The sequence below is a fragment of the Nesoenas mayeri genome (genome assembly GCF_963082525.1).
Source record: "Nesoenas mayeri genome assembly, chromosome: Z".
NCBI classification, from domain to species: domain Eukaryota; kingdom Metazoa; phylum Chordata; class Aves; order Columbiformes; family Columbidae; genus Nesoenas; species Nesoenas mayeri.
Genome location: NC_137542.1, coordinates 40,802,086 through 40,821,500, shown reverse-complemented (window position 1 = coordinate 40,821,500; position 19,415 = coordinate 40,802,086). Strand labels below are relative to the sequence as shown.

The 19,415-nt window shown below is 37.1% G+C and overlaps 1 protein-coding gene across 2 annotated transcripts in view; it reads left to right on the top strand.

Moving 5' to 3' along the window:
- EFNA5 (ephrin A5) overlaps nucleotides 1-19,415 on the top strand; it is a gene marked incomplete at its 3' end in the record, with an annotated part of 206,256 nt that overhangs the window by 89,540 nt on the left and 97,301 nt on the right. The gene's annotated exons all lie outside the window — the stretch shown is intronic.

The following is a 19,415-nucleotide window of genomic DNA, read 5'->3' as shown; positions in this document are numbered from 1 at the left end:
GCAGAAATGGAGTTCTCTGTAACCTTTGTAAATGGAGTGAGGCTGGGGGGAGGAGTGGGGTTACTGTCAAATGTCCTGGTAAGAATGGTGGATGAGGGAGCACATTGTGTTCAGTGCCCTACAAACAAGGCTACTATAAGAAACGTGCTTAGAAAAAAATTGGATATTTTTCCTTTAGAAACTGAAAATCCTGTACGTAGTTCTGTATTTAATATAGGTCTGAATATTTTCTGCAGCATGGGGTTTTTATTTCATTATTGTTTTCTTCATTTATGCTAAAAAGGGGAGGTGAACTGCTTAACCTCTTTGGTACTAGTAATGTTGTATGTTCTACTGAAGATGCACAAACATAAGGCTTTTGATACAGCAGCTGATGGCATAAATATATATGGCTAGCAGCTGAGATCACAAAATGCATGCACTGTCTGGCCTGCCAAGACCTGATGTCTTGACAGACAGGTAGTGTTTGTGAAATATGTGTATTTGATGTGTTAAGAAACATGAGAGGTTCAATACATAGTTTTTATTTCCTCATTTACTGGGGAGTGAGGAAAGGATTTCGACAGCAGGGAAGAACAGATGTTCCAAGCCTGTCGTTCAGCTCTGAGTTGCTGCACGCTGTCTGCTACCTTTGTTAGCACTGTATTGAAGTGCATTCATTGCAAATAGTAAATATCATAGGTAGGCTTATGTGAAGCCACAGTTTAAGAGTAGATTATCACTTTTTAGGTGCGACTTTTAAGAATTGTGTCTGTCCACAGTAAAATAGGGTCCTTCAAAAAGTTTTCCTGCTGTCTTGATCTGCAGTTCAGTTTTCAGAAAAAATAATTACTTTTGAAGTTCACAAAAATCCAATATTTGGTGTTTTTCCAAGCACTTCTTGTGCTTTAAAACCTGGAGTTCTGCAAGCAATCACAGCAGTCTTTGAGGAACAGACTTTTTCACATGGTGAGAAGGTGGGATGTGGTTTGGCACTCACACAGGTCGCAGGGAAAGAAGCTCATCTGTGGTCTGACCAGCAGCAGGGGCTCTGGGAGGCTGCCGTGGAGGCAAGATTTCAGGAGGTGGATGCTGCTTGTTGCTATGCTCTTTAGAGGCAGAAAGGCCTCTTGTATGTACAAGCACTGCGGTTTTCTCCCTTGCTTGCCTTTCTAACTCAATAAATACCAGATTCTGTCTGCACTGGCTGAACTGTACTGACTGGCCATGACTTAGCGCTCTCCATTTCCCCGTGGACCTCTTCCTCTGTTCCCTAAATTATTTTAGTTGTCTAGCACAGAGGGTTCATTCAGAGGTTTCTTTCAGTGCTAGCTGTCATTCCTTAAATGAAAGAATATTAAACTCAGTGTCTTGTATTCAACTTGAAATTAATATCAGGCCCAGCTCTGTCTCTGACTCGTGTACCAATAGCAATTCCTTCAAAAAATGTTTCTAAATTCTAATGCTTTTATGTTTTTATCACAGTGCCAAACTTCAGATATTTTTCTCAGATGACTTTTTTATGACTGGTGCTGGCTTTCTCAAGAGCTGAGGGTCTTAAGAATATTTCATGGCCTCTTTTTCAGTATCTCAAGTTGAGCACCCCAGACTGATGCACAGAATTAATGGACACTTTGGAAATACAGCTCTTAATCTCTGTGTCCTACTTTCCTCTTTTAAAATGCAGGTTTATAATACTTGACTGCATCAGATGGGAATATGGGGTTGTGAGGATTAATTAGTTAATTTTTAAAAGTAATTTACACGTGTGAAGTGCCATATAAATGCTGATAGGAGTTCTTGCTGTTTTTTTCCCTTCTGCCTCTTACCTTTCATTAGTTAGGTTGACCTGTTTAAAGAGAAAATAAATTAGTCATCCAACCAAATTATCTCTCTGTATTCCTTACTGTATGTCTTAGCTATCTTATGTCTTTTTTTTTTTTTTATTGTTCTTCTTCACCTTACTATATGAGGACTTTTCATGGAAGATTAATAGTCATAGCTAAGTGCTTGGGGTTATCTGAAGGATTCTTGGGTCCTTCTCTTCAAAGTAAAAATGCTGCATTGATTAGAAATTTTGTTGTTGAGTGGTTTATTATTTTATTGATTTCCTTTACAAAGTAGAATTAGTTGCAATGGCATCTTCTTAGACAGAAAGTGTTACAGTTTATCTTACGGTAATAAGCTACTTTGTCTCTAGGATCTAATTCTTACCTAGTGCTCAAAATTAACAGGCCACAGGAAGAATATGATTTATTGAATGAAGTATACTTTTTAAGAAGAGTTTCTGTCTGGTTTTAGGCAAATGGCTTAACCTAGACTTTTCACAGATGATTACTAACTGCATGTTCCTCATTTTCTGGGTGACTTGAGTTGGAATTGTGGGATCTGATCTGCAAAAGTGCTCAACTCTCACAGGTGCACTTGTAGTCAGTAGAAACTATGCTTTGAAAATGAGTGACAAAGTGCTAAGCACCCTGAACCACTGCATATCAGGGGGCCCAAATTGTTGGTCACTCTTGGCATTAACCTTTTTCTGCCTCAATTCCATCTCTTGTGCAGTACAGTTAATAATACCCTTCAGCTGACAGAAGTGTTAAAATTTAAGGTTTGTCAATATTTGCAACCAAAGTAAATACTTCAGTAAGAGGCAATTATAAGATTCTGAGGTTTTGTTGTTTGTTTTGGTTTTTTTTTTTGCAAGACTGTTTTTTAAATAGGGAAAAAAAATAGCTCAGTTCTGTTAATTGAAATGTTGTGTACTTAAAAAAAGTTAACTGTTCCTTGAATACTCTTCTCACTCTCACTGAATGAGGCAGGGATGCTATAGAACAAATAGTACTACAATCATGTACTTACAAACTGTATTATAGTAGATTCAAACTGAGACTGAGATAAAATGCCAACTTTTTAGCATTTCCTAATTGGAAAAACTTGAGTGTTTTTAACACTTCCTAAGTGAGCGAGCGAATCCTTTTTCATAACAAATCAAACTGTCAGAGATCATTTGGAATGCTGGAATTTGTAATTCACCCCATAGTTCTCTGCTATTTGAATTACCTGAAGAAAAGGTAATAGCAGCACGGAGGGATTTGCTGATGGGCTTTGATATCTTCTAACACCAAGGTTGTGGTGGGAGCTGGGAATCTCCATGCCAGGTTCTATAGGGAACCATTTTCTAATGGACACAGATGCTACTGTCCTTCCTTCTGCCTTCTCATTTACATTGTCCTGTGTCATTCTTTTTTTCCCATTTAAAATACCCAGCAGAAATGCTCCAGTAGTGGAAAGTTGAGCAAAATAAAAATTATATGAAAAATTAGATTTTATAAATGGGAAACACTGGATTATCTTCATTGATGTTGCTTCCAGTGTTATTTTCAATGTAAATGTCTCTGCTGAAAGACCCAATGTATTTCTCAGTTGCAGTAGTTTGTTCTATATGCTGTTGCTCAGTCCTGGTACTGGGACTGTAGTAATAGTAAGTAAAAAAATGAATAAAGAAATCAACAGAAATCCCAGATGTCGTGCTCTCATCTGCAGAATAGTATCTGACCTCCCATTATCGAAGCAGATGTGTTTCTCATGTTATTTAGCTTGTTGTTTTTGGACTTAAATTACTGAGAAAGACTATGCTCAAATGTATATGTTCCTAAATTTGAAAAAAATAGGCAGAATGCATAGCACTTAATATACCAGAAAACCATGTACATTTTCCAAACAAAATTCTTGGCAAAGCTGTTTAAAATCTCATTCTTCCACCTCCCAATCACCATGTAGATGCAAAAATAAAAGTGAAGAATAGCACTTTTTTTTTTTTTTAATAGAAAGCAGATACATTAATTACAGAGTTGCTGATGCTACTTGCAAGCGATTGCAGTGTAAGACAAATTGTTGTTTGTTTTTTTGTTTTTTTTCTGTCCTGTATTCTATTTCCATATGTGCAAGTTAGTTTTGTACTTGTGAAAGTGAGAGATGGAGAACACCTGTGTTGAAAAACACCTTTGCACCTTTGCCAGTGCACACTGATTCTGTAGAACCCCAGCTGTCTTCATCTTGGACCTCTCCTGAGAAGAAACTGCCAGATGTCAGCGTGCTTTAAGCTTTTTTGTTGTTGTTGTTAATTTGGTATGAGGTACAGCAACTAACAATTAAATTTGCCCACTAGTATCCCTTCAAATTTTCTTAAGCCTCAGTTCCTCCAATGTTTATGTGTCAGCTTAACTGACTTCATTTTCTATATGAGTTCTTACGTGGACAAACTCACAAGCCTTTGTGGGATCTGACTGAGGGAGAAAGAGTGAAGGGAGCAGGGAAGACAATTTGAATTCAGCCCTTTAGTCCTGAATACCAACAGTACAGAATGCTATCTTTCTGCTCTTAGGGGGAAATGATATGTATTTGAATTGGATCAAAAGTGCCTGTTAATGACATGAAACTGAGATATCTTAAGTATTTTCTAAAGTGCTACATGGAGTTTCTTAGTCTTGCTGCATTAATATGTCAAGTGTTTTTGAATCGTGTTGTCTGGTAGTCGCAAGAACACAGATTCTGTTTCCTTGGTCAAGCATTCATAAATGCTGTTTGATAAAAGTAGAGAAGGCATGCCTTTTTCTATCTGCTTGCATGCTGTGGGCTTTTTACATATTGAGTTTAGCATTCCTGTCTTCACTAGACCAGGTGCTGAAATCTGCAAATCTGCATCCTTTTTTTTTTTTTTTTTTTTAAAAACCTCCTGTGGGTACAGAGACTCCAGGTCCTCTGCACAGCAAACTCCTGATGTGCCTAAAGGGCTGCTTAAAAAACCAATATTTTACATTCAGTCCTCTTTGTCAGTACCGTGATAGTATTTTGTCAAAGTATTTTTTACTTACCTCCTGAGGCCCTTTGTCATTGCTTCTTACAAGTGTCCTCCAGTCATAAAGCAAAAATATAGACAAAACTGCTCTTTCAGAAGAAAATAGTTAAGAAAATAGAAGAATTAAGATATAAAATATACACTCCTACTGTGTTTCTTTTTTCTTTCGTACTTTCAGTAACGAGTTGTCCAGGGCCTCTGACTAATATCTAGTTGAGGCAAGAACCTGTGAAGATAACTGATAAAATAGTGTAGACCAAAGAGGATTGTCAATAAAAGTGGAAAATGTAACATTGAGTATGGTGAAGTCACATTAACTCATAGTCCTCATTACTGGACATCATTTACACCAGTCTTCACATGCCTAACATTGTACTGAGATTTGTGTAATGAAAACCTAGACGATAATAACCCTGAGATTTAGCTGTAAACTGGGTTATACAAAACTGTTTTATTCAAACCTAGGAAGGCAATAAAAATAAAATAATGAAACTTCAAGAATATACTCAATTTGTCAAATCAGTCTTCTGTTTCAAGATGTAGCTTGGAAGGATTTATTATCCTCATTTGATTATTACACCTGTGATTTTCGGGATTGTAATTGAAAAGAGTAGTTCATTGATAGTGTGTGATTGTAGTTCTGCTTATATTCACACACATAGGCATCATATTTCAACACAGGCAATATTTTGTAGTATAAGAAGTGGCTAGAAATTCTCTTGTTTCTGTTTTATCTCAGTCTGTTAGGCCATCTGTCTCAATGCACAGAATTTCCTAGCCTTCCTAAAATAGTCTGGGACAAATAGTCATGACTGTGAGACAGCTAATGAGTCTTTTAGTGTGAAATGCCATGTAATAGCTGTGGCTGGTACCTGCTCTAAGTGTACTAAGTGACTAAAGCTGCAGACTAATTTTTTTAGAGGTTGTTTTGAACGCTCATGGCATGAAGCTGTTCGAATAGCAAACGTAGCACAGCCATTGCCTGTTGTAATATAACTGCACTCAGTATGGGTTTGCCTAATTATTTAGAATATGAATGGTTCAAATCTTCTCAAAATCTTTATAAAGCCCAGGAGGATTTTTCTTAAATCCCTTTTGTGTATGAATGTAGCTTCTTTGCAAGACAGTCATCATGAATTAAGAACACTCCCAGGAAACTGAACTGATGTTCATTGCTGCCTCTTGCAGCTCTGCCATTAGCTCTTGAAAGATGGGCATAATCCCTTGTGTGTGCAGTGCAAACTATAGCCCCTTGCATTTTCTCTGTAAAAGCTCCAGCTCCCCTAATAACATAAATTAAATTAGCATGTGTTGTGCCGCTAAACAGTCCAGACATGTAAAGCATAGTTATCTTGCTGAGAAAATGATCACGACAACATTCAAAGAGCCCAGTGTCTCCCAGCAATCTCCCAAGGACATCTCAATGTGGCATGACCTTTTCAGGATAAATGGGATTTTAAATTCAGCCTTTTCATTAGTGTCCTCTCTGTGTATTATGGCTTGCAAGCTGGAGCAAGCTTTGAAGCTGTGAATGTTGTGACAGTGGCTATTGTTTCTGTACATGCATTGTTAATTGTAATAGCAGGAAATGTGCAAGCCATATCAAAACAAGTGAGAAGAGGGCAGGGAGGGGAGAAGCCGGAAAGGAGAAAACTTCAAAGTGAATGTAAACAGAAAAGGTGCAAAAACTGCAATTATGTTACAGAGAAGTAAAACTCTGTACAGACAAACTGAGTTGTGTCTCCCCCGCCTTGCCCCATAAGAGAGTAATATGGAAGCATTAGCAGGAAAACTATCTTCATTCCTGAAACATGTCTTGCTCTGAAGGGAGTATTTAATTCTCTCTGAAGAGGTGAAGAACAGCAAGACATTGATCTCAATAAGATGCAGAGGAAATGGTTTGAATGCTGAAGAGATGCAGTATACATATCTGAAATAGCGTGTTGCTCACAAGATTGCACTACATATATCTAGTACCAGGTGTATTTTTGTAGTTAAATGAGCAAAACTGCAATAATAAAATAAGTAGTTGCAACAGGACACTATGCCTTTCTGCAGGCCATATGTTTGGAAAAGGGGTAGCAATCTAAGAATTACTTACTGATTCAAATGAAGAAGAACAGAGGATCCAAACAAACTAAAAAAGCAAAGCATGGTGATACAGAAATTATACCAATAAAGACAGATACAATGCTATTATTTTGATTAAGATAGAAGCACATGCTTAAGGAAAATCAGATTTTTATAAATGGCCTAAAAATGCCTGAAAACATTATAAATCAACTTTACTAAATAGTAGAATCATAGCCCAAATGTGAGATGCATTTGCAAATAGATTGTAGTTCTGTTAATCTTTTGTTCATTTCTTATCTGTGTTTTGATTTCTGTGGGCTCAATGAGAATGCAGATAATTAAAGTTAAAACACGGTGCTCATCAAAGGCTAAAAAGAAGTTGTAGGAAGACATGACTGGGATTTCAGGAACACTCTTTAAGCAATATAATCAGTTTTAAAAACATTCTCATTTGTATTTTTGAGGCCAGTTATAACATGCTTAATCACGTTTTTTTCCCCTTTCTGTTCTGAGTTACGCTTATGAAGTGAGAGACAGCGAGGCAGAATATGAAGGATGCAGCAGAGGTCCTTGTGGCCAGGCTTGGACAAACAAAATCTTTAGCTGTAGAAAAAAAGATAAGTTATTTGTGGGAGGGTTGGGATTTTTTTTTTGTTTTTGTTTAGGTTATTTGCAAAGGTGGTTGTGAGGTTGCTTTCTAATGTGAGCAAACTTCATCTGAAGTTGACTGAAACAGTACGCAAGAGATTGTCTACATAATGTCACTTGGAGTATTCCCTTTGCAAGGTTTAAATAACTCCACAGCAAGGCAGTATTAAAAAGGGGGAAAAATCAGAGAGTCATGACTTCGTTCTACTTTTAGTTCTGGTATTGTTAATACATTTTTATATGGAGAGGTCACAGTTAGAGATTTGTAACACTAATAAAATATTGTATGGATAATTTTTTTTTCCCCCACTGGTGAACTAAGATGAGATGAACACCTTTTCTAATGACTTATCAATTCTAAATGTCTAACTGAATGTTTATATAAATTATGGGGGAGGGGAAGGTGTTCTAAGCAACACTGTTGCATGCTGCTGTTTTAATTTTTTTTTGTTAAAGTTGAAATATTATTTCTTAATGTCTGTGATTCATTTAACCACATTCTTCTTATTAACAATGGTTCCCAGCAGTCAGCTGTGGTTGTGCACTGTGGGATCCATTAGTTAGCTTTGATATCAACCCTCCTATTTTGCTCTCTTCCTGTGGTCCTGCCTTTCGCTGCCAAATGAATAAAATTTTATCCACTTATTAAGGAATTCGTATTTGCTGTCTCTTTTATGTTCAACATCTTTGCTGTATTACTTAGTTGTTGAGTGAATCTTACGGCCTTATTGGAGGGTTTTGGCCGCAACACTGAGAGATAAATTATGAAGTAAATGAGGGTATGAATGATATCAGAGATGGTAATGGAATTGCATGAACTGGAAAGCAGAATTTGCTCAGATGTGAGGAAAAAAACAAACAAAAAATGCCCTGTAGTTCCCTTGGAATATTCATGCTGGGGGCTGAAGCTGTAAACATCTTCCTAAATTTAAAATGAACCTATCTCTACTATTAGTATCAGCATTTGCACTCCAGCAGTGTTTATAAAAGTCTTTAACAGCTACTGTGTTTAGTCCTGAATATGCAGTGTTCTCCTTCACTCACACTGTGCTGCTATTCCCTCAGCTATGCATATGCCTCCTTCCAGTGCAGAAGAGTTAGGTCCTAGGCTGTGTTCTTGAAGTAGCAGAGAGCACAAGTACATGTATGTTAAACTGTATTTATGGTGAAAGTCGGGGTGTTGATATGCTCACTGTTCCCCATTTTAATGGGTTTTATCTGCTGCTATCATAACAGTCTTATCTCTGCAGACAGTTGCATGGATAATATTTGGAGATCAGAATTCAAGCCCAGCCACCTAGTGTCATCCAGCAATTAAGTGCTATTTGATAGTTCTGTCTGTGGCTCAGGTGCCGAGGAGCTCTCGTCTCTGCTTGACAGTCTTTATAGAATCATAAAACATTTCTCAGGGGAAATTGGATATGGGAGGCTTTCCGAATGGAAATGGGTTGAAAAGCCTGGGCAAAATGCAATTTGAGCCCTAGTGGTGGTTCAAGTCATTGACTGTTGGCTAATGACTATGCAGTGCAGGTCTGCAAGGTGTTTAATTATTTCTGTTATTGCATTTGGTGAAGGAATAAAAAAGATTCTGTCTCCGTGACTTGAGTGTTTATGTGAACTAAGAGGGAGAACACTAAATGTTTCAGTATTGCTTTTCTCATGCTAATTTAATCCATCATAAGAGAACTATGTAAAAAACACACTATGTGAATGGGAATACGGGATGACTGCAGTCTAACTGGATAAATCCAGTTAATTGCAGTTGCATCTCCCCTGGTGATTGACTGCTTGATTAGGTAGTTAGTCTTATTTCCTTGGGGTTTTGGCGTTTTTTTTCCCCCTACTATATGTTGGGAGAAACAAACATTTCATAAAGAAGCTGTGAAGGGAACATGGTACTTTACATAACTAGAGTTTGTAGCGACTGCAGCATTTCTTTAGCCTCTTTTTGATACCAAGGCTGCTTCTCAGTTCTCCCTGCCTGCCATATGGAAAGGCACAAAGAAACTCAGTCTGAAACTCAGTATGTCTGGTTTTGAGGTAGATGTTCTAAGAGGTCTGTGCTGTAGGTGTTTTAATTGCTCATTGTGCCTTATAGGTGGATTAACTATTTTAGAGCCTGATTAATTTACTTCTTTTTATCTAGTGCAGATAAGGCCAGAGACAGGAGAGTGACAAATGGGATTGCTAAGTGGAGTACTGATCAATGAAGAGTGCTGTCCATTTGGGTAATGGACATTTCTGTCATATCAGCTTCTAAAGAATTCAGTTGAGATGTGTCCCCATAGATCTACAAACCATGAACGATCCAATACAAGAAACATTGCTCTATACCCCTGATATATAGAGGTAAATCTCAGGAGCTCTGTCTTTGAGATGGTGGAAACTCACTTTTGCTAAATTTATTAGAGTTTTTTGTTTTGTTTTGGTTTTGTTTGTTTGTTTGTTTTGTTGTGGGGTTGGTTTTTGGTTTTTGGTTTTTTTTTGTTTGTTTGTTTTTTTTGTTGTTGTTTGTTGTTTGTGTTTTGTTTTTTGGTTTTTTGGATGGTTTGTTTGTTTAAACTGTCCTTTGCTTGGAAACAGCATTCTTTTCTTGAAATAAGGATGTGTTCACATACATGTTAGGAAGACCATCATGCTTATTTTGTTCAATAAGAGCAATGGCTCTCCATTTCCCCTGTGGCTGAAGAAAGAACTGTTTTCTTTAAGAAGACTAATAAATAGCTTTATCCTCTCAAAGCAGTTGTGAGTAACTAGTACGACAGATTCTAGTGATTGATCAGAAGTTCCATTGTGTTCAAGGGTGGCTAATTCCTGCCAAGTTTTGCCTATTGGGCTTTCATTATCACTTTTGTGAAGTATATAAGTCAATGACATTGAGATTGCCTCTATAATTAATCTTTTCTGATGATCATCACACAAATCGTTCCCTGTCTGTGAATGGCCAGGTTTTCTGGAGCTGCACTCTTCATGGCCCCTTTGGACTGCACACAAGCTCCAAGCAGAAGACTGCATAACAGAGGTCTTCTGGGCTGACACTCCCTGTCTCTGGGAGATCTTCCAAAAGCCTATGCTTCTGTACAGTTAGGTAATCAAGATCTCACAGGACAAAGATTTGCCTGGCAGACAACTGAGAGCTTTTGAAATGAGAAAACATCTCCGTATCTCTCCATCCCGGGTCACTTCTTTTTAGTTTTGTATGGTGGGATTGTCTCATTGTCTGCTCCTTTTTACAGGCTTTTTAGTCATTCACATGTGCCTTTATTTCTGCTTTCATACATAATAGGACCACTCCTGTAATTTACTTTCTTTTACTCCCCTTCCCCTTCAGAGTGCAATACTACTTTCAATCTTGATCCTTTCCTCTATGTCCCCTGTGTTTCCATTCAACATGCTACTGCTGCTCTCCTGTGTCATTGTTAATTTCTCGGATCAATATATTCCATAAATGGCTTTCCTGTAGTTGCTCTCCCACTATAGGGAAGGCAAGAACCGGAAATATTCCACTTTCCAGATCTTACTAAGCAGAGCAAATGGAAGAATGCCCTCCCATTTCAGAAATTAGGACACGAGGGTGTGGTCTGTTTTGTCTAAATTGGGTGGCAAATCTGCAACAGTCCAAAAGATCCTGTAGCATGTGAGAAAAAGAAGTTTTAAGAAAAGCTGGAAGCAAAGGGAGCTAAAATATGTAGGTAAAAGTTTAAATATATTTACATTTAGAAAGGAAATATTTTTAATACTTAAGTGGGAGTGGATTTGGATTACTGTCACTACATGTTTTCTTGCCATTTTGGAGAGACTTCTTTTTGCATGTGGTAACTGTTCCTCTGCTGATTATTGTCTCGAGTTCAAATCTTTCTCTGAAGTAAACTCCAAGGCCAAAATGGTAGGGTTTTGTTAGGAGGTTATTACTTAGCTATTGGGGTAAACCTTATTTTTAAGGTGGTGGTGTTTAATCTTCAGATGATAAATGGTGAAGGAAGTGGAATAAAATCAGCTGTGTAACAGTGAAGAGTCAAAACTTCACTTCAACTAGAACCTTTGTTGTACTTTCTTTACTCCTCGCTTTCTTTATTTCATAGTTCTTTTCATCTATCATCCTTCATGTTATCATGCCATCTTTGTCTGATATAGCCACAGTTAGCCCCATACTACTGTGTTCATATATAAGAAACCATTTCAGAAATAACCCCAGAGGCAGAGATGACGCTCTCATAACATTGCAAGTATGACGTTGATACAAATTAGGAAAAAGGGAGGGAAAAGGATCAAGGATAAGGACTGAGATGTTCCTACTCTTTTTTGGAACTAGAGGCTAAACTTTTTTGTTTCCCTAATTGAATTCAATGGGATAAAGATTTAGTTTGAGTCAGAGAAAATACTTGAAAAATTAGATTTACTTTATTTTTATCAAGTTTTTTGCTACCTCTGTTTTCCCATTTCTCTAATTTTTCTGCATCAGCGCATTCTACTAGAGACTTTTTGTTTGAGGACATTTCTGCTGCTGTTCATTAGCTGGAAAATCCATGTTAGAGGGATCAGCTGAAGCAAAGGTAGGTTAGTCTGAGAACACAGCATGCAGTTATTGGAAAATAATTCTGCTATACTGACTATTGGTTTATTTATTCACTTTGAATTGTACTTTATCTGAATGTATTAACTTTATGATTACATTAAAAAATGCTTACCTGTAGGTGAATAATTATATGCTACCCTTGAACTGTGAGCAGTTTAAATAGTTTACTGTCAGCATAATGCCAAAGAGATGTGGTTAGTGGTTTTGTGTTTAATGTAATATGTTGTTCACATTTCCCTCATGCTTTCTGGTACATTTTGACGTAGAGCATCCAGTTTGCTGTGTACTTTATCACTGATGTGCTGTAAAGGCCTCCACATAGTTGTTTACAGATTAGCTGGTACTCATCAGTGTATAAGGCATCGAACATGGTACATGATTTTCTGTGTTCTGCACTGAGAAGCTGCGTCTAAGAGCTTTCATGAGCTTTATGCTTGCATCTCTGCCTAAATCCTTCCACTTTCTGCCTTGCAAATTATGAAGTACACAGAATGTAATTTTTATTTCTTCCACTTTAATGCTTTTTAGTTAAAATTTATTAATTCTCAAATAGTCTACAGTAACTGCTACCTTCTAAACCCATTCTCAAATGTAAATATTGTTGTGAAAAGTGGATTTTCACTGGGCAGTCAGATGCAGGTCATTAATTTTCAGCACTGCTGTTTGACTGTTAATGAGATCCTGACCCAAATAGCAAGAGTGATTTTACCTATCAAATGTCCTATGTATCCCAATAGGCTGGTTACTTTCAGATAGGGATCTTCACCTGTAATTGGCCCATGTAGTGTTTACAGTCTGTTGCTTCGTCTTTTAAGCTTATGTTCTAGAGAATTCCTTATGCTCCTCTCTATAATGATTTATCTTCAGCAGGATCCATAAAACAAAGCTCTCCCCATACTCCATTAAGCTCCATGTCCTGAGCCTAATTGGTGTACATACTTTTCTTTTCTAAGGGCTGCCTGTTTGCAATCAGTATATTTCTTACCTGTCCCTTAGATTGAGGAGCATCACTGCCCAGTGTTATTCACCTTATCCAAATGTGCTGTTCCCTTGCCCATTTGGTTGACATTTATTTAGGACTGACACCATAAGGGAAAAAAAAAAAAGAGGAAAATAATCGTATTAACAAAATAGGTTTCCTAGCATAACAGATTTAGGTTTTGTATGGATTTTTGAGACCTTACAGAACTCTGGGAGATCTTTCCTCTGGTGTGCCCTTAAAGTCAGGAATTATGTCAAAGTACACTCTGGAAAGACAACCTTCTTGTAATTTTTCTCTTGCTTACTTATGCTGCAGCATGCAGTTGTGTACACTTGATATGAACGGTGCATATTAAACTCTCATTTTCAAAACTGTTTACATTCAAAGGGAACAGAAGGATGGTGGTGTGGGTCCTGTGGCTGGGACAGTGTTGAAAATAATTTATTTTGCTTTGTATTCTGTAGCAGACTTGCTGTGTAACCTTGGATAAGTCAGTTTTTCTGTTCCTCAGTTCTCTGTCTGGTAAAACAGAAGTGATTTTAATTCTTGTTTCCACCAGTAGGGTGGGACAGTTTATAGATGCTTGTGATAGTTGAATGCTAAATATGGCACTGGAGATATCTAGATACCCAGTTGACCTTAAATACTGAGATCCTGAAGAGAGTCCCAGCAAAACTGCATCTCTTTTCCCACAGCACTAAGCTGTACACTGCAGTTCTGAACCAGAGCCTGTGAATTTTAAAATACGAAGCGTCTTGATTTAAAACATATAACAAACAAGCAATCCCCGCCAACTCCCTCCCTTACCCACCCAGGTATCTTAAATGGGGCTAGTAAAATCCAAACAATTATTCTTGCTAAAAAAAATGAAGAAAAATAAATTTTAGGCTAAACTTGTCTTGGAATTCGAGCTCCTGCCATGATTTCATAATAAAAAGAAGAAATGGTGCTAAGGTCATACTCGAATATGTGCCAGGTGAGGTTTAGACTGGGTAACAGGAAAGATTTATTCACGGAAGGGGTTGTCAGGCATTGGAACAGTCTGCCCAGGGAAGTGGTGGAGTCACCATCCGTGGAGGTGTTCAGAAGATGTGGAGGTGAGGTTCTCAGGGAAATGGTTTAGTGCCAGAGTTAGGTTATAGTTGGACTCAATGATCTTGTGGTCTCTTCCAAACAAAATGATTCTATGATTCTATGAATCCTTACATTGACTTTCTTCATTAAAAGCATGTGATATCCAGTAAAAACTGCTTTTCCATATGGTTAAGCATGTGGATTCAGTGGAGGATAAAGAAAGAGTAATAAAAGTGATACTTGGGTATATGGTTTTCGCCTGTTTTTCAGCTGAACTACAGTATATTTTTCAGCTGAGTACATTGCTGTTTTCCAGTTAATATACACCTACTTCTGCAGTACTGCCCTTATAAATATGCCTCATAGAATTTGTACACTAGAAAAAGGCTTCAGCATGCAAATACATTGTCAGCTAGAAAATAAAGAAGCATACAAGTAATAAATCCGTGTTATATATATGGACCATATTATATATATAAAACTAGGATTTTACATGTCAGCAGTATATATATGTATGTTTAAATGATTGTATGTAATACTGTCTTGTGTGCTATTTTAAGCATACAGGAAAAGTGTTTCTTACAATAATAATATTTATGGCAAATATTAAACTTCTGTTTTTTATATTTCCATGGGAACTATTACTGATCCTTGTGTGTACTACAGAATGTATTTTCTAAAAGACAATTAACAAGTTTAAATGGAACCCCGCTTGTATTATAAGAATCTATTTATATAGGTAAAATCAAATTTATGTCAGAAGAGGAAATAAAAATATGGCTAATAAAAGCATAAAATCTCCATATTGGGAATTCAGACTTTTTTTTTCGTTGTGAATTTCCAAAAGAATACAAGTATTTAAAAATTCAATTTAGATTTATATGCCTGCATTCCAACTTTCCTTAGCTCAGCTGCAAAATAAAACCATTATTATAGTTTTATTACAGCTAAGCATTTTCGATGCAAGCTTTTCTAGCATTTGTGTGATATTCTTCTGGAAGTGCACTTAGAACAGGCTGCAGATAAATTCACTTAGTGATGACTGCAGTGCAAATTGAGAAAAAAAACACAAAGTTTTTTGTTTACCTTGCAGAGCACACTTGCCCCATGCAGCATATAGTATGAAAATTATGACATGTCAGTATTTTTGCCTTGCCACACTGTTCAATATATTCTGTAATTTATGGAATGCTGCAGTTATCTATGTTCCTGTTTATCTGTAGCTTCCCATAGCAAGTAAAGACTCTACTTAAAATTCAGGACTTTACTGTGAGAGACCTTGTGTTATCCCTTTTTAAAGCATTCTCCCTGTAGTGAGGACTTGACATTTTATTGGGTGACAGTAGCCACTTTGGGTCAGACAGTTTTATTGGGTTATAAGAATATTTTCTAAAATAGCATAAAGTAGCTCTGATCATGATCCTTCAGAACATACACATTTCACAGGTTAACTTTTAAGAATTCCTGTTTTGATTCCAGTATTTTTGTTCTGTTCAAGGTTTCCTCATTTGATTATGTTCTTCTGAGAAATAATGCTGTTCCATTTATCTTATTTTGACTTTTAATTTTTGTTCTTAGTTTTAAAAGAAAAAAATTGGACTGTCCATAAATATTTAGCATAATATGGGCTGTTTTATGGAGTTTAACTTTGGCAGAGGAAGAATAAGAAACATGACTCAAAAAATCATACTGCAGGTGTCATCAGTGTCAACATTGGGTACATTTTAGGGAACTTAATCCTGCTGGTGACTGTGAAGCCTAGGGTGTTCTGATAATGTGCGAGGTCACTTGCTGGAGTAGAAGATTTTTGCTGTTGTTGGAAAGATGATACTCATGCTGATGGAGGTGGGCAAGTTTTCCTCCAGAATGTGACAAGTGTTTACTCTGTCTGTTTTGTGCAGGACATGCTTAATGATTAATGACTTTTCCAGGTGGAGTTCTTAGGAGTTCCGGTTCAACATATCTGACCTACCAGTTGCATGTGCTAACTCCAGGGTTTAACTTCTATGTCATGTGCTACTGATTTTTTACCTTCTGAGTGCATGGCACACCACTTTGGGAAAAAGTAAAAGCAGAAGGAAATCTTTAACAATAGCTATGCTATAGCTTAAAGCAGTGTTCCGTAAAGGGAGGTGACAAAAACTCTGAGAACACAGCTAGCTACAGGAGGACAAAAAAATGTCCAGAGAATTTTAGACTTGCTATTTGTATAGTAAAAGGTCATAAACTGAGCAAAAAAGTGTCTAAGACTTTTAGATGTCTGCAGGTCTGTCAGAACAGCCTGGCTATTGCCACCTGTGCCCCCAGCACCAAATGCAGATTAATTATTAATTTTGCCAGTACATACTGAGCTCATGGAAATTTTTTGAGGGGTAGGATGGTTGGATTTTCTGATTTGATTTTTTTTTTTAAAATAAATCGGCTAACATCCTTTTCTTAATCTCAGAAGGTTTATTTTAGGCTAGACTAAGGCATAAGCACAGCAGATGTATTCTGAGGGTCCAAGTTTCTGGCATCCTATGTTTACATTTGCCCCTCATGACTGTGAAAAAGCTCATCTTGCCTGAGTGTTACTCTCAATGCAGTAGTCTTTGCTGAAGTCTGTCATTGAGTTACGAACTAACTCATTTGTCTCAGTGATGATACAATTAAATTGTAAGACCTCCTGTGTAAAGAAGACACCTGAGAAAGGCATGCCTGTTAATTCAAAATATTATTTTCTCCAGTCTCTGCAACACACACAATGAACCTTTGCCTTTTAAAGTGAGAAAGAGGCTCCCAAGTATGTGCTGCTTTGAGGAAGAGCTGGATGCTGGTGATATTTCAGGGGGCCAGAAAGAGTTCCTTGAGCAAAAGTACCCCTAGTGGCCTTCCACCACCCCTACTAGGAGGCAGGGAGTCCAGGCTGCACTGGTTTTACAGCTTCAGTCACATCCTTCAGCCCAACAGAAAGTTTGCTGTACTGAGAAATTTCATCAGAGTACAGATTTAAAATACACATTACCAATTTGTGTCACAGTTCAGAGTCTGTTAATATTCACAGTGGAAACCTATTATACAGCAGCACAGGCTTGATTGCTTTCATGTCTGAGCTCTTACAAACTAAAATTCTAGGACAGCCCCAAACATCACATTCTAACGAGATGTTTCCAGTCTAGAAACATATAATAGCTTTTTAAAATGCACTCTTTAGTATAAAAAATTATCTGTCTGTTACTTTTAGACTAATGGCTATGGGCCTAATTCACCTACTCTGTAAACACGTGAGTTCTTACATGAACAGTCTGAGTTTGACTGAAGACAATGAGTGAAATTCTCAGACCTGTTACTAAATCTGTGCATTAGAATACTGTAATTGAGATGATTCACAGTAATATGCCTTTCTTAGATAGATATCACTCTATAGACTGTAAATGCTGAGCAGGTAAACAGATTTACTAAAAATATCATTAGGAAAAATGCAGTGCCCAAATATATCTTATTTGAGTAATGTTAGCAACATTAACTCCTCAAGCAGATTCACTGATATTTTAGTCCACAGTGTTTGGTTTATTTTTGAGAGATAAATGTTACTGGCATGGAACAGTATTTTCTTCTGGTGAAGAATGACTGGGAATATTTTTGCAGTTAGTCTATATATATCAACCATTTAATTCTAGAGATAATGTTTGTTATGTTTCTTGCAAGATGAAGAAATGGATGTAGAGAAGAGGGCACTTGTTGTATGCATCTATCAAAATACCTATGCTAACGGCAATCGTACATTACTTGCATACTCCCAAGTCTTGATGTCAGAATATGACTAGCATTTGGACCCCGGAATTTCTTTCTGACAGTGATCTGTATGCTCGGAAAAATGTTTGCATTTTTTGGAAAGTTTGTAGGCTGTGCTGGGTGTTAGATAATTATGCAGATGAGTATTTTCATCAAACTATAATTTCAGCTGATCATAGAGGGAAGGGATCACCAATGTAATTCTCTAAACTCTTTCCAGGTGCAATGTGCTCAATATTCAAACTGTCCAGTAGTACCTGTAGGTGCAGATGTCAAACTGGAGAATATAAAATGTGATTGACCAGAACTTTTTTAGGAATCACAGGTGTACGGAAGGAAGGAAATACATTAATGCATTCAACTCTAGATAGCGTGGATGGAAGGTAGGTTAGGTTTGCTGTTCCATCTGCACCTGATTGAGCTTAAAGGGCTTATTGCTTCTAATTGTGCTGCTGACATGTCTGCATGTGTGGCTACACTCCAACCTGGTCCTGTCTGTTTATTTTTTAAAATGCTACTAAGTGTATAAAGTAACCCAGATGATACTGAGGAATTAATGGCTGGCTACACATAGGTTTATGCTAGAATGCTGGAGGGGAAGGTCTTCTGTGGCAGAGAGCTAGAAGCAGAGACTGCATGAAGTGTCTTCTTTATCATATGTCTCAGCTTGAACTGCTCATCATTTACGTGGTCTGTTCACCACAACAATATTAATGAAACAATTATGCAGCTTGCATATGCTTTCTTTTCCTTTTATAAAATTAAAAAAACCCAAAACTTCCAGTGTTTCTCCAAAGATTGTTTGGAGAGAGAAATAAAACTTTTCTGTATAACTTGTTCGTAGCATGTTTAAAAACTAAGAGCAGTGTATATCTGTCATATGCAGCAAATCTCTGTGAGTTCAGGGCACTAGAAAAACACAGTTCAGGAACTTTTAATTTGATTATTACTTTGTTTAGTTGTTCTTCACTTGAGATCCCTAAAACTCCCTCAAAGGTGTTAGAGATGGTCAGGGAAATATAAAGGACTATATGCTGTCTGCCTTGCTACGAGTGTGTTTCTGTATGCTAGTTGGGTTTGTAAACTGTGTTCATAAGATTTTATATGCTATTTTAACTGAAAGAAAATGTATAAACATTGTAGCCCACCATTGAATGATATTATATTTTTCATTTTAAGAGTATCCATGTGAAGCTTGACAAAATCCAATTTGATTACATAGTCCTTTACCCAATTAAAAAAAAAAAAAAAGTTGTTTTGAGAATTAAACTTATTTTGCATCTATGTCCTTGTAGAATACATGAAATGGTATCTTAAAGCTCAATTAACATGCTGATTTTTTCATAGATAGGTAAGTATTGATTTCAGTGATACTGGTATGTGTAAAAGGAGCAGCAGTTTCTTCCAGAAATCAGTTCTGCATCCCGCTTCTCCACCTGTCCAGTTCTGTT